We start from the raw sequence: 25424 nt of genomic DNA, 5'->3' as shown, positions 1-25424 counted from the left end.
ATCTGTGTATATTTTTTATCTCACTTTTATTTATTTTCTAGTTTTTAAGATTTGTTTGCAAGTAATTTGTAAATAGGGTTAAAACCTACATTTATTATTAAATTTGAGATGAATCAACAAATTCATGGTGAGAACAATGTTGCCCCCTTCCTTTCTGTAATGTGTTGTGAGTTATCGAAGCTGAGATAGAGTAGATAAGGGTCAGTGAAAAGACATCACTTTCCCTGGATAGAGATCATCAGACACCATAATTTTCATCACTATGTAGGGTCCATCGAATCATGCCATCACTGATGATACAAACCAATGGAAAATGACCAGTCTCTTCTTGTTTTTGTAGGAGTTGTCAGTGAAAATATCATTTGAAGGGATCTGTAAGCTTCTCGGCGAAATTGAAAAATTGGTCAATCAACTCTGAGGGAATAATATCCATGTTGTCGCGTCCCTCTCGTAGTCCTTCCACAATGGTAAAGAAAAAAAATGAATATCTAAACCAATGGATTGAGATTCAACCATTACTCCTCACTGGGAAGCGTTTACAAGTGTCATGACATAAATCATTGTGCCATGTAAAGCGAGTAGCCTTGCAATATTGAGGAAGGGGATGGAGTGACCCATCATCGAGGTTGGAACCATTATGATGTGGGGATTCTAGGGATGAGGAGGCAGAGGAGCAGGGTTGAAGATCAGAACCTTTGAACAATAACATATGGAAGTTGTCAACAAATGCACCATGACAACCCATGGGGACACTCTATTCCTTGAAACCTAGTTCAAGATATAGAAATAGACTAATTGAATGCATAAATGGTAGAAGGGATGATCCATCAAGAGGTTTTTTTATATATATTTTTTGCACTTCCCATATTCTTAAATTCAAGATTCTAATGGAAAAACGGTATTTGTTGATAGAATATAAAATGGTGTATGTTGGGTTGAGGCTAGCAATGCTCATGGAAATATTATCAAACCATTAATATGTATGTCCACTCCACCAAATATCCTAACAAAGGGTACCTAAAATTCCGTGGATAGGAACACCTGATGGTAGAAAGTCGACGAATCCACCTTCGAAAATTTTATAAACCTACTTCGACACCAGTGATCCAAATATTGGGGGCTAAGATCCAGGAGCCATGAATGTGAAGAGAAAGAGGAGCAAAAACATAGAAAATCTAACATACAAATCTACCCAAACATTGAACAAAAAATACATAGTGAATGCCTCACAATATGTGAATTATTAAAATGGAGAAATCACTTGCAACTACATTGTCATGGATCAATATCTCCTATTCTACAAAATGATGCTTGTTATTTATAGCCTTCTTTAGTTACAATACCATGGGTAAATATCATGGTTGGATACCATGAGTAAATACCATAGGTAAATACCTTGGGTGGATGCCACTTTCCATTCAGATCAGAAATGTCTTCCCATTAGGTAAGGGTATCATTGCTTTAGGGCATTTAGTATTTCCAACATTTCCTTCTCATAAATATGTGTGTGTAAAGTCTTTCTCTTTATTAGATGACTTTCATAAGCAATGGGTCTTCCTTCTTGCATTAAAACAACACCAATGCCATTTCTTGAGGTGTCATATTCCACAATAAAGGTTTTTGTGAAGTCTGGTGTAGTTAAGAACTGAGCTCAACACATTGCCTCTTTAAGATGTTCAAAGGCCTTAGTTGCTTCTGGACTAAAAAAAATGCATCTTTCTTTAGCAATGTTATTAGAGGTGTTGCTATTTTCCCATAATTCTTAACAAACTTGTGATAATACCTTGTCAACCTGAGAAATCCTAAAAAATTCCTTAAAGTTGTGGGGATTTTACATTCCTTTATGACTTTAATTTTCTTAGGGCCTCCCTTAACACCCTCATGAGATACAATATGACCAAAATATTCCACCTATTATACTCCAAATAAACATTTGGAGGGTTTTGCATACAATTTTTTCTCCCTCAATAGTTTGAGCACCTTGTCAACATGTTGAACATGATCTTTCCAAGACTTGTTGTAGATTAGTATAACATCAAAAAATACTAACACAAATTTTCTAAGGAAGTGTTTGAAACTAGATTTCATCAAACCTTGAAATGTGGAAGGTGCATTAGTAAGGCCAAAAGGCATGACCAAAAAATCATAATGACCTTCATGAGTTATAAATGTTTTTTTGAATGTCTTCTATCTTCATTTTAATTTGATAATATTCTAAACAAAGATCCAACTTGGTGAAGTAAATTGCTCCATGTAATTCATCCAACAATTCATCAATGACAGGAATGGGAAATTTATTTTAATAGTAAGCACATTGAGCTCTCTATAATTTGTACACATACCCCATGATCCATCCTTCTTGTGCTCCAATAATGTTGGAGAAAAGAAAGAACTTTGGATAGGTTGAATTATACTTGCCTCTAGCATTTTTTCAACCATACATTCAATTTCACTCTTCTGGGCATACGAATATATGTAAAATCCAATGTTTTAAGGAGCACTTCTTGGAATCAAGTGAATAACATGATCATGATCACAAATAGGTGGGAGAATTTTGGAGTCTCAAATACCTTGCCAATGATTTTCAAGGACTCTTTGGAGATATGGAGAAATGCATGATTAGATGATTGAACATCTAGTAAGCATAATTGTGAAATTACCCCTCATTGTTCCTTCTTCAAAAGCTTTGTCATGCCATTAGAGATGATTATCTTCCTAGGTTTCCTTGTGAAATCCCTTAATTCAATTCATTTCCTTCACAAAAAAATTTCTTGAAAATTTCTTGAAAATTAAAAGCTATCACCCCCAAAGATTGTAACCATTGGACTCCTAATACAACATCAACACCACCCATTGGAATGGAAATCATTGGACTATTCAATACATATTCCTCCATGGTTATATTGATATTATGGCAATTCCATAAGCAATTTGTAGTTCCTCCATCGGAAACCATCACTTGGTACTCTGGTGTGGGATATAGAAAGTAATTCAAATACTTAGCTACCTTACAACGAATAAAATTATGTGTACTACTCAAATCAATTAGCACTATAACCCTTTTCTTCTTGATATATCCTTCTATCTTGAGAGTTTAAGGAGTGGTATTTCCCACCAATGCATGGAAAGATATGGTCAAATTTATTTGTTCTTTTTTAATCCCTAGGGTTGGTTCCTAGTGTATATCTTAATATTTTGATGTTTCATGTTCCTTTTCTTCCTCCCTTTTACAATCTATGTAAAATACCTTATTCTAAGCACATTTATGACCTTTAGTGTATTTTATATCACAATTGTAACTAATCCCTTTTGCTCTTTTTTCCTCCATTTTTTTGGTGTAAGCCTTGTAGTTTATGGGAGGCTAGTAATGGCAACACTTCCATCTTTATAGTTGTGATTGGTATACCTCATTGTTTCCATAATTTTTCTTTCAACATTTCTTTCCACCCTTAATGCACTCTCCATTGAATTAAGAACCCAAAGGTGAATCTCATGTTGGATGTTATCCTTTAAAATCCCGATGAAGAAATTAGTCAGATGTTCCTATGGAATATTAGTTACCTTTATATTCAATCTTTGGAAGTTCTTAATGTGCTCCACAAATGAACCTTTTTTTTTTATAGATTTATCATATGGTTAAAGAAGGTATTTCTTTTTGTATCCTCATAATGTGCTATCAATTCATTTGTAGAAATTGTCTAAGTGACAAGTGCTTTGCGAGAAAAAATCCATTGATAGCACACAAACTGATTGGGTTCTAAATATAAAGATGTAATTCCTGTAGAATGTTCTCTACAAATCAGCTAGCTCACTGATATCATGTAGAAATTTCACCTGCAGATCAAACTGATATATGCAATGTACTAAAGCAGAATACTAGATCTACATGTACCATAAACTTTGCGGAAGCTTAATTTAACATGAGCAACATCAAGCATGAACAGGTATAACTGAGAATGAGAAGTAATCAACCATAACATAGAAGATATAACCTGGGGAAAGCACCAGCCTAAAACCCCATCTCTGTATTGTCAATCAAGTGGAAATCCTCAACAACATACAAAAAGAATCAGCTCAAAAGCTATCCTGCTCTCTTTGTACTCTGATGATGATGAAGGTGGAAATACACCAGGATTACACAAAGCCTTAGCTCTCACAGCTAGCCAGCTCTCAGTGCAATCCTCCTGGATGCTCACAGGCAATCAAGACTTCTCCTAAGCCTTCTCCTCTGCCCTCCAAGCCTCCTATTTCCTTGCACAGTTTCTCCTGGGTGATCCTCCTATTACCAAGTGTAACATTGATCATTCACACTGATCTCACACCCTGCTCTAACACACTGTTAGAACTGCACAATCCTCAAGGAACCTTATTCCTTCTGCTTGGATGAGTTTCCTTTATAGAAAAAAAACCATCCAACTGATAATACACTGTCCCTCCTCTGATCTCAACTGGGTCTTTCTCAGAACTGACATGCATGAGTTATTTATGAGAGAATATTTAGTTATCTGAAATACAGTAGTTACATGCATGCAAGCACTAACTAATTGAATCTCATTAATTTAACAACTTGTTAAATTAATCTAATTGGACTTGACTAATTTAATCTAAGTCAACTGATCCTCTCAATATAGAACTCATCCTTAATTCCTCAATCAGTGGAGCAAATCAAGGACACATTCCCCAATCAGTGGAGAAATTATTGCATGTTCTCACAAAGACTTCAAGTTTGATTTTCCGTAACTAATTAACTCAAACTGAATTAATTAATTAATATTCAAACTTCTGGTAAGACCAAATTCGAATTCTACTTCTTATTTTAGACCAGGGACTGCCTAAAAATAGGAATCCAACCTGCATTGCTAAAAATAGAACTTCTATTTTTAGCACTTCCACTTTTCATTCCCTATTGTCCAATCCAACACTAATGCCCAAACTGCTATTTTTAGCAGTGCTAGTTTTAGCACTTCTATTTTTAGCAATTTCTTGTTGCCATTTTTCAACACTCCCTCTCAACAAGAAAGGCTTCCTCTCGAACCCGATCCTATACCTCTGGAATGTTCTGCATGCAACACATCTACCAAGTGTGGTTGCTCCAACAACTTTCAGAACAAAAAAAGTTCCCAACTGACCTCTCTATTGGGCTAGAAACATATTCTGATGCTGAAGCTCTACCTGCTACTGACAAGTGCTCCCTATCTGACCTCTACGCTACTACAACATCTCCATGCATCTCGCACCATTGCACCCTTCTCTATGTTACCCTACACTGTGCAACACAATTTTGCCTCTCGCATTGCTATAGCCTGCATGCTCTGCGTTGTCTTGGGATTCCATGAACTGTAGCTCTCTCTTCCACTCCATCCGCATCTGTCTCTACCCAATCAATCAGTTCTTGCTACTCCTCATTGGGGCTCCTGTAGCAAATTCGAATCAAAGAGGTTGGGTACCTCAAGGATCCTACCCCCTCCTCCTTGGGATGACCACTCCACATCACCGCACCTCCTACCTAGAGGTATGGCTGCATGTGATCCCTCTGCCCCCCTGGCTCGAAGTTTCCCCCTACTGGAGGTCTCTGCATGAGTAGATGTCTTTACTCGATCTCCTCTCAGCTTCTCTATTTGTGGCTGCTCCACAACCTCTTGAAGCTAATGCACCAATCGTGGCTCCTCCACAATTGTCTGAGACTTCTTCTGGTGCTGCATGTTGAGAGGTAATTTTCTCTCCCTCTCAACCACCAAGTATCTAACCTTTGGATTGCTCCTCAAGGCTTTGTATGCATCTTGTACCTCAAGTGCATACAGGTTCTTGGCTAGCACACCAATCTATTTCCACTTTCCAATCATCACAAAATTTTCTAGAAAAAGAGCTGATTTTAAATCAGCGATATCTCCCTCATCCGAAATCCGATTTAGCAGATTTTTATTTTGATTTTGGGTATTTTTCTACAAGGAATCCAAATCTACTATTTATTTCTAAAAATTTTGTACATAAATTTTCAGATCTTCTCTGAAAACTCTCAGCGCAAAACTCAAAACTTTGAAATCTCCTCTCAATATACTGTTCTCTCCTTGATCACCGGTGCTTTGGTACCATGTAGAATTTTCTCTACAAGTCAGCTAGCTCACTGATATCATGTAGAAATTTCACTTGTAGATCATACTGATATATGCAATGTACTAAAGCATAACACTAGATCTACATCTACCATAAACTTTGTGGAAGCTTAATTTAACATGAGCAACATCAAGCACAAACAAATATAATTGAGAATGAGAAGTAATCAAACATAACACAGAAGATATAACCCGAGGAAAGCACCAACCTAAAACCCCATCTCTGTATTATCAATCAAGTGGAAATCCTCAACAACAAACAAAAAGAATCAGCTCAAAAGCTATCCTTATCTCTCTGTACTCTGATGATGATGAAGGTGGAAATACACCAGGATTACACAAAGCCTTAGCTCTCATAGCTAGCTAGCTCTCAGTGCAATCCTCCTGGATGCTCACAAGCAATCAATAATTCTCCTAAGCCTTCTCCTTTGCCCTCTAAGGCTCCTATTTCCTTGCGTAGTTTCTCCTAGGTGATCCTCATGTTACCAAGTGTAACACTGATCATTCACATTGATCTCACACCCTGCTCTAACACACTGTCAGAACTTCAAATTCCTCAAGGAACCTTATTCCTTCTGCTTGGATGAGTTTCCTTTATAGAAAAAAAACCATCCAACTGATAATACACTGTCCCTCCTCTGATCTCAACTGGGTCTTTCTTAGAACTGACATGCATTAGTTATTTATGAGAGAATATTTAGTTATCTAAAATACAGTAGTTACATGCATGCAAGTATTAACTAACTGAATCTCATTAATTTAACAACTTGTTAAATTAATGTAACTGGACTTGAGTAATTTAAACTAAGTCAACTGATCCTCTCAATATAGAAATCATCCTTAATTCCTCGACCAATGGAGCAAATCAAGGACACATTCCCTAATCAGTGGAGAAATTATTGCATGTTCTCACAAAGACTTCAAGTTTGATTTTCCTTAACTAATTAACTCAAACTGAATTAATTAATTGATATTCAAACTACTGGTAAGACCAAATTTGAATTTTATTTCCTATTTTAGACCAGGGACTGCCTAGAAATAGGAATCCAACCTGCACTGCTAAAAATAGAACTTCTATTTTTAGCACTTCCATTTTTCATTCCCTGTTGCCCTATCCAGCACTGATGCCCAAACTGTTATTTTTAGCACTTCTATTTTTAGCAATTTCTTGTTGCCATTTTTCAATAATTCCTTTCATGTGTGTTAGGTCCCTATAATACTAGTGTATCCCCCTTATTTTTATTATTAGTGTAGCCCCATTATTGTTACTATTAGTGTAGCCCCCTATTGTTATTGTTGTGCCCCATAGAAGCCCACTATTGTTATTGTTTTTCCCTTACATTATTATTGTTATGTAGGCTCTGATTATATTGTGACCCCTTAGACTACTATATATATCAAGGAGGCCTTGTCATTTATATCATCCATGAATTTTTCATTTATGTGATGTAAAGGAGGTTCCCCCCTTGAAGAGTATATTTCTAAAGTCATTGATTTGTCTTTTCTTACGCTTTGTGAGCTGGTTGCATAACATTCGGTATTAGAGCTTTGGATTCTAGGGTTTCGCTACTTCAAACATGTCATATTTGTATTTTTTCTATAATTATTTTTCTACGAATCTTCAGAAGCTGAAATTTATACCACGTGGATGGGAAACCTTGGTGAAATTCTTGTAGAAATTTTAGATCTTGGTTTGGTATAGTTTTTGAGATATGGTATGAATAAGTTAGGGTTTTTGCTTGCTCCAGAATTGAGTCTCAAACAAATTATCTAGGAAAAATCATCATAACTTTCATCTTAAACATTAGATTTGAATTCCGTAGAATGTGACTGAAATTTGGACAGCTTGTACTTTAGATATAAGTCTTTCAGATTAATCACATTTCTAGGATCATGTCGGCATTTCGAACCAACTAATGTGGTTCATCCTCAGGACAAGATGAGAAATCAATCAATCTGTAGGAATAAATAGCATGGATGCATCATTGCCCAAAGTTAGCCATTGAAAACTAGTCGTTGGTAAATTAGTTAATAAAGTAAGTAAAATATTATTTAGGAATTAGTGGGAAGGAGTTATCTAATAAAATAATATATATTTGATTAAAAACTAGCTGTTATGGGATAATTAAATATAAAATGTTTTATTTCAATATTATCGATCTATTTAATATAATTATTTACTAACAATATTAATTTATATAATAATATTATCTGTTATGGGTTGACTTATTCCCATTAAACAAAAATGTGTTAAATTGAAAACTAGCTATTTGAAATAATTCAATTTAAAATATCTTATTTCAGTATTTTAATAATTATTTATTAATATTATCAATTTATATAATCATAATTTGTTAGAGGTTAGCTTATTTCCTTTAAATAGAAATAAAGTAATGTTGAATTATATAAACCAGAGTTATAGGTTAAGAATTGTTACTAGAAATATATTAATAAATAAAAAGGAGGTTACATCATGTTATATTATTAGGTGTATACATATTTTAGTTGTATTAACAAACTTAATAATATTGCAAAAAATAAATGGAAGAGGAGGATCCAACATTTATATAAATTCAGAAAGATGAAAGGTCAAGAGGGGAGATAAAATAATAACCAAAATCTAAAGGGTTACAAAAATGCATAATTAAAAAAGGTGGGGGGGGGGGTTGCTAAAGAGATAAGCATAATTTAAAGAGAGGTTGCTAAAAAATAATTACTATGATAAACACATGAAATTAAAGAATATTAATAAGGATAATAGGGGATAAATGATGAAACCAAACGAAAATAAAAGTAAATCAGAAAGAATTAAAAAGGAGAAAGGAGAAGAAAGGGAGGAAGAATCATGAAGAGAGAGCCGAAATCCAACTCTTACTCAATTTCCAACCATCATCCCTATTAATATTTTTGGCATGCCTCTCAATCTCAATCGCTTCCCTAAGTTTCCTGTGGTGGAAGTGATCAACCCTAGCAATGACCTTGGATTCTTCAATGCAGACATGGTGCTTCGATTTCTCTGCATGCTCGGCTAGGGATGATGTGCAGGAGTGATTGCACTTGATTTCTAGAGAATTCTCATTGATTCTATGTTTAATAGACCTACCTGTTTCTCCAACATAGGGAATACCACAGGAGCAGGGAACAAGGTAGACCCCCTTCGTGCCCTTGGGGTCAATAGGGTCTTTACCATGTCTAATATAATTTTTAATGGTATTGAGAGGCTTGAACGAAGAAGAGATGTTAATATTCCTAAGGATATGGGAAATCCTATCTATGGTTCCTTGGATATACGAGAGATGAACCTTAGAGATAGGATCAACACGATTAGGTTTAACTCTTGGCACTTTGTAGGCCTTGTGAAAGGCCTTCAGACTTTGAGATCTGCTATACCCATTATTTTTAAAAACCTCAACAAGATGAGATTTCTCTTGTTCATGTTATAAAATTATATATTACGGAGCAATGGAACACATAAAATATTGCAGAAATATAAACACAGAAAATGCATAAAACAAGAGAGACACAGATATATGTGGTTCACCCAGTTTGGGCAACGTCCACAGAGAAACAACTGGTCCTTCTTTTATTATATTATCTAGAAAACTGAAGAGATACAACCTACAACAGATCCGCTGTAACACCCTCTTCGCTCTCAATCTCCTCTCTCTTCCTCACTCAGAATACAGATCTACTTAGACGCAATACAATTTCCCTCATATATAGTGAGGGGTTGCCTTCTAGGGCAAAAAATCCTAAATTAAACATAACTTCTACTGTCAGATCATCCGCCTAATGAACGGCCCAGATTGACTAAAAATTACTAGACTTTTACAAGGCAATTTTACATCTATTTTTAGCTTTGGGGGCACTGCCCCTGAACCCCCGTCGGGGGACCGCTGGCTCCCGGACCCCCCATTCGAGGGGGATTTACCCCCCCCGGACCCCCGCAGGGGGGACAAGTCCCCCCCGCACCCCCTCGCGTGGAGGGGTGTACAGTCTTCCTATGGTATACATCCAACTGAAACCTTTGAATACAAAAGATAATCGGGCTCCACACCCAACAATCTCCCACTTGGAGACTGATTATAGCAACTCCACCGCTGCTTCATTTGCTAGAAAATGAATCCACTTTGGACCTGATTGTTTCTCATCTTCTTCATCATACTTGAAGACCAATTGAAACTAAGAAGATTCTCAGTTTCTCCGTGGTTACAACTTTTGTTACCATATCTGCAGGATTCTGGCTAGTGTGTATCTTTTCCAACTTCAACTATCCATCTTCCAATGCTGACCGTATGAAATGGTACTTGAGCTGTATATGTTTAGTCTTGGAATGAAATGTAGAGTTCTTTGCAAGATGTATGGCACTCTAGCTATCACTGTATAACCTGCCCAACTCCTCCTTCTTACCCAACTCATCTAGAAACCTTTGTAACCAAATCATTTATGTACTAGCCTCTGTAGCAGCAACATATTCTGCTTCTGTTGTTGAGAGTGCAACAACACTTACAGTAGTTTTGCGACCCAACTGACAGCTATTCCACCTACAGTAAACACATATCTTGTAGTGCTCCTCCTATTATCTCTATCACCTGCCATATTTTCATCAACATATCCCTGTAGAGAAATGTTTGAACCACCAAAGCATAATGCTTGATTTGTGGTACCTCTCAAATACCTGAGAATCCACTTCACTGCGATCCAATGTTCTTTTCCTGGATTGTTCATGTACCTGCTTACAACTCCCACTGCATGTGAAATATTAGGTCTTGTGCAGACCATTGCATACATTAAGCTTCCAACTGTTGATGCATATGGAACTTTAGACATATGAGCCATTTCTTCCTGAGTCTTGGGACACGCCTCCTTACTTAATTTGAAATGGCTGGCCAAAGGTATACTAACTAGTTTTGCATTCTACATATTAAACCTTTTCAACACCTTTTCTATGTACTCACTTTGAGACAATGTTAATTTGCAATTCTTCCTGTCTCTAGTTATTCTCATACCAAGGATTTGTTTTGCAGCACCCAAATCCTTCATTGCAAATGAGTTTGCCAATTTCCTTTTGAGCGCATTTATTTCTTGCATGTTAAAACCTGCAACAAGCATGTCATATACATACAATAACAATATAATATAGCTGCTATCATTTTGCCTTTTGAGATAAACAAAATGATCAGAGGGGCATCTAGTATAACCTTGTTCAGACATAAATCTGCCAAATTTTAGATACGACTGCCTTGGAGCTTGTTTTAAGCCATACAAGCTCTTGTTCAACTTGCACACTAGTTTCCCTTCCCTTTTACCTCATATCCTTGTGGCTGCTGCATATATATCTCTTCCTCCAAATCCCCATGGAGAAAGGCTGTCTTTCCATCTAACTGCTCAAGATGCAAATCTTCAGCTGCTACTAGACTTAGAATAGTTCTGATTGAAGTCATTTTCACAACAGGAGAAAATATTTCATCAAAATCAATACCTTTCTTCTGTGCAAACCCCTTCACCACAAGTCTAGCTTTGTACCTCTATTTTCCTCCATATTCTTCCTTTAGCCTGTAAACCCATTTATTCTGCAATGCTATTTTACCTGCAGGCAACCTAACTAAGTCCCAAGTCTGGTTATGTTCTAAGGAGTCCATCTCTTCTTTCATGGCTTTCTCCCACTTCTTCTTGGTTTCTACCTGCACTTCTTCTTCATAACATTCTGGTTCACCAGAATCAGTCAACAATACATAATATAATGAAGAAGAGTATCATTCAAGGGGTCTACTTATCCTGGTAGATCTTCTAACACCACTTTTAGGTGTTTGAAGTGCTTGTTGTTGTTGTGGTTGTTGTTCTAGCTGTTGATCATTATGATTTTTAGGCACCATCACTTTTCTTGTGATATCGTCAAGCACTGTGTATTCTTTATTTTCTTTTTCCTGTTTCTTTTCCTGCAACTGATTCTTATACAAGACCTTTTCATTGAATATTACATCTCTGCTCCTAATGATTTTTTGATTTTCATAATCATATAAGTGATAACCAAAATCATTAACACCATATCCAATAAAGGTACATTTCTTTGATTTTGCCTCAAGCTTTGTTCTATTTTCTTTATTAATGTGGACAAAGGCTTCACAACCAAAAGTCTTTAAAAATGAGTAGTTTACCTTTTTACCTGTCCATGCCTCCTCTGGAATACCACCATCCAAGGAACTTGAAGGCCCTCTGTTTATTAGATAAACAACAGTGTCTACAACATCTACCCAAAATTGTAAAGGCAATCCTGCATGCAATCTCATGCACCTTGCACGCTCCATGATTCTCATGTTCATCCTTTTTGACACACCATTTTCCTGTGGTGTTCCTGGAACTGTCTTCTGTTTGCGAATTCCATTCTCTGAACAGTACCTATCAAACTCTTTGCTGCAATATTCACCTCCATTATCTGATATGAGAAACTTCAACATTTTCCCTGTCTCATTTTAAACCAAAGCTTTCCATTTCTTGAAAGTATCAAATACATCAGATTTATTTCGAATACAATAAATCTAGGTTTTTCTGGTTGCATCATCAATAAAAGTAACATAATAACGAGAGCCACCAAGAGATGATACCTCAGCAGGTCCCCATACATCTGTATGCACAAGCTCTAATTTTTCGCTCTTCTTTTCTTTCCAAACTCTAAGGAATCTGACTCTCTTTTGTTTTCCATAAACACAAATCTCACAGAATTTTAAATCAACATGCTTCAAACCTGGCAACAAATTTCTTAAGTGAAGAATCTGCATCCCCTTCTCACTCATGTGCCCGAGCCTATGATGCCACAATGCCATATCTTCTCCTGTAGAGGTTAAAGCATTAACAGAATTAGAAATACCATTACATAAGTACAATGTACCAACCTTTTCTCCTTTCGCTATTACCAGGGATCCTTTAGTGACCTTCCAGGTTTTATCTGTGAAAGTAGTTACGCAACCTTCACCTCCCAACTGCCCTGTTGAAATCAGATTTTTCTTCAAATTTGGAACATGCCTTACCTTCTTTAATAGCCACTCATTTCCATTTTGCTATTTTATGAAAACTGTACCCATTCCAACGATTTTACAGGGTTTATCATCACCCAACCGAACCTATCCAAAATCTCCTTGAACATAATCATGAAAATGTTTCTTATTAGGTGTGGTGTTTGGTTCCAATTGATGATGTCAATTAGAGTCTAATTTAATGTCAACCCGGGAAGGTAAACTTAGAAGCGCTTATCTAAAATATATAGATTTAGAAGGATTCCTAATTTGTCCAAGATCTTAAAGTCCCCTTACAAGAACATATTCATTAAGACCTCTTTCAATAACTAATCAAACCTAGATCTAACAATTGTTTGAGATCTATGGTTCTCTTACAAGAACATATTCTACAAGATCTCTTTCAACATTAGAACATCTAATAAGAACTTAAAAGCCTAGATCTAATAATTGTTTGAAATCTTACGGTTCTCTTACAAGAACACTTTCAAATAAGACTCTTCCAATATTAGAATATTTAACAAAAACTTGAAAACTGAAATCAAACAAAAATATAAAATAAATTATACCTAAAATAAACAAATAAGCATGCAAGTGAGGCCATGGGGGCCCTCCATAACTCCACAAGCACGCCACTTCAATGGAGACTCAGATGTAGAAGCAAAATTGAAGTATGATCCTTTATTTCAAAATCTCCATTACAAACCAACTCTAAGATTACAACTCTAAGCTTCTAAGATTACATACTCCAAAATTCTAAGATTACAAAAACTTCAAGATTCTAAGATTACAAATGGAGGAGATTGTACTCCTTTTTATACAATGGGATGAGTAACAAACTCATAATGATCATCCACTAATCTCTCTTTAGTTCCATAAATCTATCAACCATCTAGACACATAACTCCCTTTTGTCCTTGATCTTCTCCATGAGGTTTATCTCTTCAAATTCGAATTTGATCATTCAAGGCCACATAAAGGTGTCTTGGAAGCTTCCTTGGCACCTACACATGTCACAAAAACAACCCACTTTCCATATATAAAGTAAAATATATTATTTTATAATATTTAATAAAGAATTTCTCTTAAAAATGCTTAAAAATAAATAATATTTGGAAGATATAAATGAGACCCATTAATGGTGAACAATAGGGAAAATGAAGTGACATGGTGGTGAATAATGAGTGATATAATGGAAGCATAGGTGAAAAATGTATGGTAATGAGTGATATTTATATGACATTTTGAAGCCCAAACATACTCCCCAACTGAAGGTCTTGCATGTCCTCATGCAATCTACTACATTGACTTATTTGATTTGATTCTTAGATGAGCTTCATTTTACAAGATGTTTGGTTCTTGTGTAACAACCATCTTTTAATCGTGGACTTCCTTTTAACTTTGCACATCTTTGGATAACTTTTTATTTTTGCAAAGCATTTACATATTTTAATGATTGGTTCTTGTGTTACAATCATTATTTACTTTGCTGAGATCAATCATTTTAAGAATTCATTTAATATGCTCAACATTTTGTAGTAGTTTTTATTGTGGGAAGACTATGTGGGTTAAGATGTAATATGAATGAGGGAAAAAATGAAGTGTGAAATTCCCCCCTCCCCAACTGATGTGTTTTGGAAATTTTTAATGAGAAAGGGAATAGTGAAATAGTGGAATATTTTCCAAATATCATCATTTTAGCATCTAAAAAGAATTTCAAGATTAAAGGTTAGAAAAAATCATACCTTACCTACAAAAGTAGATGAATCATGCATGTTTAGTTGCTACAATTCTAATCTGAAGCTTCTTCTGCAAGTTGTGGATGAAAGATGGATCTGTATTGTCGTATCTGCTACTGGATAGTCTGATGAATCTGATGAGTCTGTTGAATATGGCTGAAAATATATAAGGCTTGGAAGGTATACAAAATATATAAGTTACATTTTCCTCCCCCCAACCTTATTTATTGAATTGTCCTCAAGTCATGAAAAATTGAAAAACAATGAAAGGAAATCTGCTTCATCTGCTACAAAATATGGGTCTTCAAGTCTTCAACGGTCGATGGCACAAATCTTACTATGTGATTAAATGTGCTGGTGTCGAACATAGTAAGAATTTGTTGACTTAGTGGCCATTAATGAATGCCACTAGCCAACACGAGAGCTCCCACCATTGATTCCAATGGGAGTCAAGATGCCTAACACATCTTTGTAGGTACGAATGAGTTTGTTGTGGTCGAGTCACCTACAAGATCCAACGAACAAGGGATATTAATGTACTCCCATTGTTCATTGGCAAGAGTACTTGCCATTAAGGCATGCAAGCCTCTAGGTGTTTTTACAAAGATAATTAGACTCTACGACTTTGACTCAGTGATATGTAGAAGCAGGATTTTATTGGCGGAAGATGAAAATGGTAGGAAAAAAAAGGAAATTGAAATGACAAGGAAAATGACAATAAGTGAGCTTTTTGTAAGTGAGATTCTTTTTTTATTTTTTGGGTTAGGGGTGAATGAAAAGAAGTAGATTTGACTGCATGATTGAAACTTGTTGGGAAAAAGGGATTTTGGCTTGCGTTGAGGACTCATTGGGATTCACAATTTTACAAAGGGAATAAAAGACTAGTTATAATGAATATGGACTTATCCACATGATTCATCATAAAATTGATTTGTTGGAAGTCCAACTGTCGACAAATTAGACTCCTTGAATGATCATCTGATTAACGCAAACCTGCAAAAACTTGGCATTCACAAAACATAAATATATCCAAGCAAAAGTGATCAATTTCTACTTGGTTTTTTATGCAAAAATTAAACACCAATGAAACAAATTTAAATAAAATCAAATGTATAAGTTAGCCCAATTCTATGATTTTTTTTTTTTTTTACAAATCCATTTTAAAATATGAAATGAGTATAATTAATTCCCTTCTTATGTAAATAAAATTCAATTTTGTTGCAACTATGAAAATCTTGACGATTTTCGAAATTGTTTCATGATTTGCATCTATGATATTAAATTTCACATGTCGTCATCGATCGATCTTGTATTTGCCAAAATCTAAAACTTGCAAGATGTTAATACAGATGCGTCAAATAAAAATAAAAATAAATTCAAAAAGAAAACTAATTGTTACTCTTTATCGAAAGTTTCGCCGTGTCGTGATTTTCTGTGCTTTGCCCATATACCATAACATCACCAACTCACAACGTTACGCATGAACAAATATCAAACGCTTGAATGGAGCGCACATAGAAAGTCAATGCATGTGCATAAGACATATGAACCAATTTACATTTAATATGTGAACCATTGTATGAAAGTGATTGTAAAAACAAAATTTCAACCTGCAATAAAGTGACCATGAAAGAAGTTACCAATGGTATCACGTCATTTTCGACCTTCAAAGACTTTTCAACACACCAAATAGAATGCATAAGCATATCTGAATTTCAACGCATCAAACTTCACTTACGTTTTCAGCAGAGAAAGGCATTTGTTTCCAAGGAAATAAAGTTCAAAGGTTTCTCTCGATTCTTGGTACCATAAAATTTGTTGGTGGCACCAAAATGTTTGCTTCAAAAGCCCTTTATCTGTTCGTGAAGATGATCGGTACAAAATGTTGGGCTAGTTTCCAACAAGAATGCGACTTCTTGCAACAATATATTCTTTCAAATTTGAAAATGAATGGATATCCAGTAACCGTTAAAAATGATGCAACTCTATTTCTTACCATTATTTTCCATTGCTGTTATTTACCATGTAATATGCCAGTGATGTCGCATTGTTTTGAAAACAAAATTGAAATTCATATGTTCAACATGCCGAGTGGGAGGACTCAACACGTTTATTACCGTGGCATGGTGAGGTGTGACCGTTTGATTAGCACATACAGCTCCCATAGTTTATGTCAACCATATGCCGAGAATTATATATGTCCAAAGTTTGATGCCGTAGTCTTCAGATGCGTGTCCGGTGGCATGATGAGTTTGCAGTCCATTCAGCGCATAGTGACCGTCAGAGTCAAACAACACGAGGTGGCATGGAGCAGGTCGATACTACTGACGCTGCATTAGTTGGCTGGAAAAATGGCTGACATTCTGCTTCTGATATAAGAGATTGCGAATTCATCATAATCATCAAATCATCAAATCGCTCCTGCACAAATCGCTCTCAACAGATATCAGAAATTATTCTACAAAATCTGCAGATTATCGCTCTCTTCCCCAACAGCTACACTCAAGCATCCCGTGAGGAGAGGATAAGTGGCAACATCACCATCGCAGAAGGTGGCGTGGAAAGCATAAGATGGAATTTATGGAAGAAGAAATATCCTGAGCGATTTTCTGCGATATTTTAGCCTCTTTACCGTTTAATGTCACGTAGAAATTGCTCAGTGAACAAACAAGATATCATACGTTGCAAAACATGGTCTTCTACCCAAATTACATCTTATTGCTCACAGAATATCAATCTCTGAGTCATATGAATCATTGTAAAATGCAAAAATTATCAGCATTCATGTTGTCAATGTTCCTTGGTAATTGAGCGGCTATGTTCACTCCTTATCACAAAGATGGGAAGCTTTGGCAAGGTGGAGCTGGTCGTAACCCACCTCCCGATGCTCCTCACCTTGTTGGCACCTCACCTAAGAACCAACAGCAGCAGCAGGCAAATTCTGTCTCACAACCTGTGGTAAATTCTACAAATAAAAGAACATTTCGCATGACTTTTCCTCTCATAGTCTTCACTGAAAGCGCCCTCCTAATATACAGTATGGGCATTCGGTCTTTTTATCCCTGAATTTCATGCTGTTGAGTTTAAATCTCGGCAAAATCGGTTAGATCAATAGTTTTCCTGAAAATTTAAATTTTAAAAACATCTATCATTAATCCTTTTGTTTCTCTATCTAGGTTGGTATGAATGAGATAAATGTGATCATTGCTCACCACACAATTAGATAGTCGACTTTCAGCTCAGTGCACCATAAAAATATTTTTCAAATGTTGAATTTCTTGGTCAATGGTTGGGTTTAGAGCAAAGAATCATTTTTGTTTCCATTACAAATACGCCCAACTCAGACTAAGTTCACACAGAAAAGGAAATTATATACTCATACTGCATGAAAAATGTATTTAATCTTCGTAAAGTCCCAAGCATCATGATGAAAATGCCATAAGCCTGTTTTCAAAAATGTATATTGGTGAAAACTTCGGCTTCTCTGAGCAAGAATGTTACTACATGCCCACATGGATACCTAATATGATTTTAAAATTGGTACATAATATTCCCAAATCAACTATTCTCAAAGGAATCAAAATGCCATTTTTTTATGAAGGATTTTATGAAGGGGCCTGGAAATGAGTCCTTAATATGTTTGATCAGAATTTTTTGAATTTGAAATATGTGGGTTTGATTTGGTGTTATGGGCTGACTTTTAATGATGTAGATGCAGATTTCGTTTTGGGTGAAAATCAATTAAATTTTTGATAAGATGTTTTTTTTTTCATTTTGTAAATAATTCAATAGATTTTCTGATCTTCCTGATCGCTCGAAGCGCAGGAAGAGAGCATACTAATCTCTTGATTTATTTTTATTTATGCAGGTTAGCGTGGATGGATAAAACACAATTAAGATTTGCGACAAAACCTTGCATTATCTACACTCTTTCTGCAATGTCACGGGGGCGTTTAGACTCTCGGAAGACAAGGCTTTCCGATAATCAAGCTCCTGGCTCACCCGTGATACAGAAACAAGACATAGAGATGCAAAGATGTGCCATTGAATTTATTCATGATGATTTATTTTTTTGAAAACAAGAATAAAAAATTCTAATGATAATGACTTCTAATGAGATCTCATTTTTATTTTTCTAATCTATTCTACATTAACTTAAAAGATGTTTTATTTTCTAATTAAAAGAATGCTTCCAATGAAGCCATCTACGGACTAAAAATTCGAACATGCTCACATCAAGATTTAAAAATTTTACATTATGTTTGACCAGTATGTGAGAATCCTGTCTTAGAGTTGGCTCAAGGTTATTGTCCTTGCTCTCCAAGAAGTACATGTTCAACATTGTCAAAGTCCTCATCCGTAGATGGATTAGTGAGAAATGGGGGGTTTAAAATAAAAATTGAATTTAAATTAACTGGGTGTGAAAATAAAAATGCTCCAAACTTTGAACTCCTTTATGAACCTGCTGTCACCAAGTTCCACAAATTAGTCCATAAAAACAAATGCATAAAATAATTACTAAATCCTTCTAGTTGCACTTCCCCGGCAACGACGCCAAAATGTTTGGTTCCAATTGATGATGTCAATTAGAGTCTAATTTAATGTCAACCCAGGAAGGTAAACTTAGAAGCGCTTATCTACAATATATAGATTTAGAATGATTCCTAATTTGTCCAAGATCTTAAAGTCCCCTTACAAGAACATATTCATTAAGACCTCTTTCAATAACTAATCAAACCTATATCTAACAATTGTTTGAGATCTATGGTTCTCTTACAAGAACATATTCTACAATATCTCTTTCAACATTAGAACATCTAATAAGAACTTAAAAGCCTGGATCTAATAATTGTTTGAAATCTTACGATTCTCTTACAAGAACACTTTCAAATAAGACTCTTCCAATATTAGAATATTTAAAAAAAACTTGAAAACTGAAATCAAACAAAAACATAAAATAAATTATACCTAAAATAAACAAATAAGCATGCAAGTGAGGCCATGGGGGCCCTCCATAACTCCACAAGCACGCCACTTCAATGGAGACTCAGATGTGGAAGCAAAATTGAAGTATGATCCTTTATTTCAAAATCTCCATTACAAACCAACTCTAAGATTACAACTCTAAGCTTCTAAGATTACATACTCCAGAATTCTAAGATTACAAAAACTTCAAGATTCTAAGATTACAAATGGAGGAGATTGTACTCCTATTTATACAATGGGATGAGTAACAAACTCATAATGATCATCCACTAATCTCTCTTTAGTTCCATAAATCTCTCAACCATCTAGACACATAACCCCCTTTTGTCCTTGATCTTCTCCATGAGGTTTATCTCTTCAAATTCGAAGTTGATCATTCAAGGCCACATAAAGGTGTCTTGGAAGCTTCCTTGGCACCTACACATGTCACAAAAACAACCCACTTTCCATATATAAAGTAAAATATATTATTTTCTAATATTTAATCAAGAATTTCTCTTAAAAATTCTTAAAAATAAATAATATTTGGAAGATATAAATGAGACCCATTAATGGTGAACAATAGGGAAAATGAAATGACATGGTGGTGAATAATGAGTGATATAATGGAAGCATAGGTGAAAAATGTATGGTAATGAGTGATATTTGTATGACATTTTGAAGCCAAAACATGTGGCATGGAATGAGGCCCCTGAATCTACCACCCAGGCATCAACAATATTTTCTAATGAAAGAAACAAAGAATCTTGCAACACATCACCTGTTACATTCACTTCATGATTGTTTTCTTGTTGCGCATATCCTTCTTTTCCCTTCCGAGACTTGCAGTCTTTCTTCAGGTGTCCTTTGTTCCCGCATTTCCAGCACACTATCCCCGATCTGGACTTGGATCTGCCTTTTCTTGACTTACTGTGATATCCAGAGCTCTTTCCTCTTTCCATTTTTCTTCCCCTAGTCTCTGCAGTCAAAGCATTACTTGATGTCTCACCGGAGCTTTTCCATCGCATTTCCTCACTAAGGATTGCACCGACAACATTATCACACTTTAAAGTACTAGATCCAGAGACAGAGTTACTAATGGCCATAACTAAGCCATTCCAACTTTCTAGCAATGAGCACAAAAATAACAGAGCCCTAACTTCATCATCAAAATTTACCCCTACAGAACTTAACTGACTTGTAACTGTATTAAAATAATTTAAATGGTCTACAAAAGATCCACCTTCTGACATATTCATATTAAATAAACGCTTCATAAGAAATACCTTGTTTGAGGCCGAGGGTTTTTCATATAGTTTGGCCAGTGCTGACATTAAACCCTGTGTTGTCATTTCCTTTGAAATATTAAATGCTACCGACGCCGCTAGGCACAACCGTATTGTTCCAAGTGCCTTTCTGTCGGGAATATCCCATTCTGTGTCTGTCATACTTGTCGGCTTCTTTGTATTTCCGCTCAATGGTAGGTACAGATCTTTCTGATACAAATAATCTTCTATCTGCATCTTCCACAGCTAGTAGTTTTGGCCTTTGAATTTTTCGACCCTAAACCTACCATCTTTCGCCATTGCTCCCACTCGAACCAGGAACCCTTCTCTCCTGCAATTTTATCAACCAAATAGACCTTTGGCTCTGATACCAGTTGTTAGAAAATTATATATTACGGAGCAATGGAACGCATAAAATATTGCAGAAATATAAACACAGAAAACACATAAAACAAGAGAGACACAAATATACGTGGTTCACCCAGTTTGGGCTACGTCCACAGAGAAACAACCAGTCCTTCTTTTATTATATTATCCAGCAAACTAAAGAGATACAACCTATAGCAGATCCACTGTAACACCCTCTTCACTCTGAATCTCCTCTCTCTTCCTCACTCAGAATACAGATCTACTTAGACGCAATACAATTTCCCTCATATATAGTAAGGGGTTGTGTTCTAGGGCAAAAAACTCTAAATTAAACATAACTTCTACCATCATATCATCTGCCTAATGAACGGCTCAGATAGACTAGAAATTACTAGACTTTTACAAGGAAATTTTACATCTATTTTTAGCTTCAGGGGCACTGCCCCTGAACCCCCGCCGGGGGACCATTGGCCCCCAGACCCCCCAACCGGGGGGGGACAAGTCCCCCCTGCACCCCCGGCGTGGAGGGGTGTACAGTCTTCCTGGGGTATACATCCGGCTGAAACCTTTGAATATAGAAGATAATCAAGCTCCACACCCAACAGTTCAAGATGGATATCATCAAATATTTTAAGAGCATAGGTAGCAAGAGTGCTGAGAACCTTGGATTTCTGAGTTGGGAAATGATGGGTTCTTTTTTATAAGTTTTAGGGCCACAGTTTGAAACAATGAAATGTGGCATCCCGTACAAGTTCACTCTACTAAACCAATCCATAATCAGGTCATCGTGGGAGATTTGGCATAAATTTATATTGAAGAATCCAATCTTGGTATGACTTGTGGCATTGGAAATAAGACTCAAATTGCAACATTAGGACCAAATTTTAGACCTTGGGAGGAAAAATTTCGAAGATACAATAGTTTCAATATCAAGCTCCAAAAATCAAGAAGAAAAAGGTGTGTATTTTCTTAAAATTTGCATAAGTTTTGTCTGAAAATAAGTTTGAAGTAATTCAAAGGGCATAATAAAGCATAAATATCATTATTTGGTTCCAATACGCCTAGAAACAAAAAAATGGATACTCTGAGTAAACAACTTGAAAGTTATAGTATGACACATGAAGAAGAGGAATAAATGCAACATGATATATCAAAATTATGCTACCAAGTACAATAAATTTCGCTCTCGCAAAGTGTCACAAAAAATGAAATGGAAGCTAAGATGGATGGTTTGAACAATGGTTTAAAAGCAGGCATGGAAGATTTGAAGGATGGATTAAAATTAGACATGGAAGGTTTGAAGGATGGATTAAAAGTAGACGTGGAAGGTCTGAAGGATGTATTAAAAGCATACATGGAAGGTTTGACAAAGTTGCTATAAGAAATGCTTCCTAATGGAGAAAAGGTATTCCATGAAACTCATGATGAGAATAAAAGAAATGTTAATCATGGTTTTAGAGACTCTAACTTTGGATTGAAGACTAACCACATTCCAAAGATTGATATGAGGAAGTTTAATGACAAGGCTTTGATAATATGAATACTATAGTTGGAGCAATATTTTGATCTACATGATGTGCAACACATACAAAAGGTACACATTGCACCTTTATATTTAGAACCTAATCAATTTGTATGGTATTGATGATTTTTTTCTCATAAGCCACTTGTCACTTGGTCAATTTTTACGGAGGAAATGATAACACATTATGAGGTTACAAAGAGAAACACCTTCTTTAGCTAATTGATAAATATCAAACAAAAGCGTTCAATGGTAGGGCACATTGAGTATTTCCAAAAATTGAATATCAAGGTCACTGATATTCGAGAGGAGCATATGATTGATGTATTCATAGGGACTTTAAAGGATAGCATCCAACATGAGGTTCACCTTTGGGAACCTGATTCATTGGAAAATGCATTCAAGGTGCAAGAAAAATTGAAAGAAAAATTATGGCAACAATAAATTATACCACTCACAACTATAAAAATGGAAGTCTTGATACTCCTAGCCTTCCACAACCTACAAGGTTGACACCACAACAAATCGAGGAAAAAACAACGAAAGGGATTTGTTATAGTTGTGATAGCAAATACACCAAAGGTCATAAGTGTGCTGATAAAAAAATATTTTTACATAGATTGTGAAGAGGAGGAAGAAAAGGAACACGAAACATCAAAATAAGAGGATACACGCCAGGAACCAACCTTAGATAAAGAAGAAATGCATCCAACCATATCTTGTAATGCATTGGCAGGAATTACCATTTCTCAAACTCTCAATATAGAAGGATATATCGAGAAGAAAAATGTAATAGTGGTAATTGATTCAGGTGGTACCCATAATTTTATTTGTTGTAAGATAGCCAAGGAATTGAATTGCTTTCTATATCCAACACCAAAGTGTCAAGTGATGGTTGTAAATGGAGGAACTATAAATTTATCTAGAAAGTGCCAAAATATCAAGCTAACCATGGGGGAATAAGTATTGAATAGTCCAATGTTTTCCCTTCCAATGGGTGGTGTTGATGTTGTACTCGGAGTCAAATGGTTACAACCTTTGGGGATGATAGATTTTAATTTTCAAGAAATTTTCTTGATTTTTTTTTGGGAATGAAAAGAAATTGAATTAAAGGGTATCATAGGGAAACCAAGAAATATAACCAAATATAATTGCATGAAAATTCTTTTGAAGAAATAAAAGCAGGGTGTAATTGTAGAATTATGCTCACTGGAGGTTCAAACCTCGAAATCATCTATTTATCCAAATCTCCAAAATACCTTGAATAATCATTCTAGGGTATTTGAGACTCCCAAAGGCCTCCCACCTATTCGTTATTATGGTCATGCTATTCACTTGATTCTAGGAAGTGTCCCTCCAAACATCAGGCCTTACAGATATCCTTATGCCCAAAAGAGTGAAATTGAACGTATGGTTGCAGAAATGCTAGAGGCCGGTATAATTCAACCTAGTCAAAGTTCTTTCTCTGCTCCAGTAGTATTGGTGCACAAGAAGGATGGATCATGGTGTATGTGTTTAGATTATAGGTTGCTCAACAAGCTCACTATTAAAGATAAATTTCCCATTCCTGCCATTGATGAATTGTTGGATGAATTACATGGAACAATTTACTTCACCATGATGGATCTTCGTTCAGGATATCATCAAATTAGAATGGAGACTGAAGAACTTCCAAAACAAACATTCAGAACTCATAAAGGTCATTATGAATTTTTGGTCAAGCCTTTTGGCCTTACTAAAGCACCTTCCACATTTCAAGGTTTGAGGAATTCCATTTTCAAACCCTTCCTTAGAAAATTTGTGTTAGTATTTTTTGATGATATACTAATCTACAACAAGTCTTGGAAGGATCATGTTCAATATGTTGACAAGGAGCTCAAACTATTGGAAGAGAAAAAATTATATGAAAAAAAATCCAAATTTTTCTTTGGAGTACAAGAGGTGGAATATTTGGGTCATATTTTATCTCATGAGGGTGTTAAGGTAGACCCTAACAAAATTGAATCCATTAAGTAATGGAAAATACCCACAACCATAAAGCATCTTCGAAGATTTCTTGGGTTGACAAGGTATTATCGCAATTTTGTTAGGAAATATGGGAGAATAGAAACACCTCTAACACCATTACTAAATAAAGATGAATTTTCTTGGACCTCGAAAGCAACTAATGCCTTGAACATCTTAAAGAGGCAATATTTCAAGCACTGGTCTTAGCTACACCAGACTTCACAAAAACCTTTATTGTGGAATGTGATGCCTTAGGAAATGGAATTGGTGTGATGACTTCAACATATTATTGATTTCACGTAAATTCTCAGCCAAATTTGGTATAAATCTACATAAGAAATTCATCTTACCATTGAAAGCCTGAATCTCCTTTTTGTTGCGCGGAAAGTCTATATGCTGGATTGCCTCCA

The sequence above is a fragment of the Pinus tabuliformis genome, chromosome X, assembly GCF_031772625.1.
Source record: "Pinus tabuliformis cultivar Carrire ecotype Pingquan chromosome X, CPIR1, whole genome shotgun sequence".
Lineage (NCBI taxonomy): Eukaryota > Viridiplantae > Streptophyta > Pinopsida > Pinales > Pinaceae > Pinus > Pinus tabuliformis.
This window is presented reverse-complemented; position numbering follows the sequence as displayed.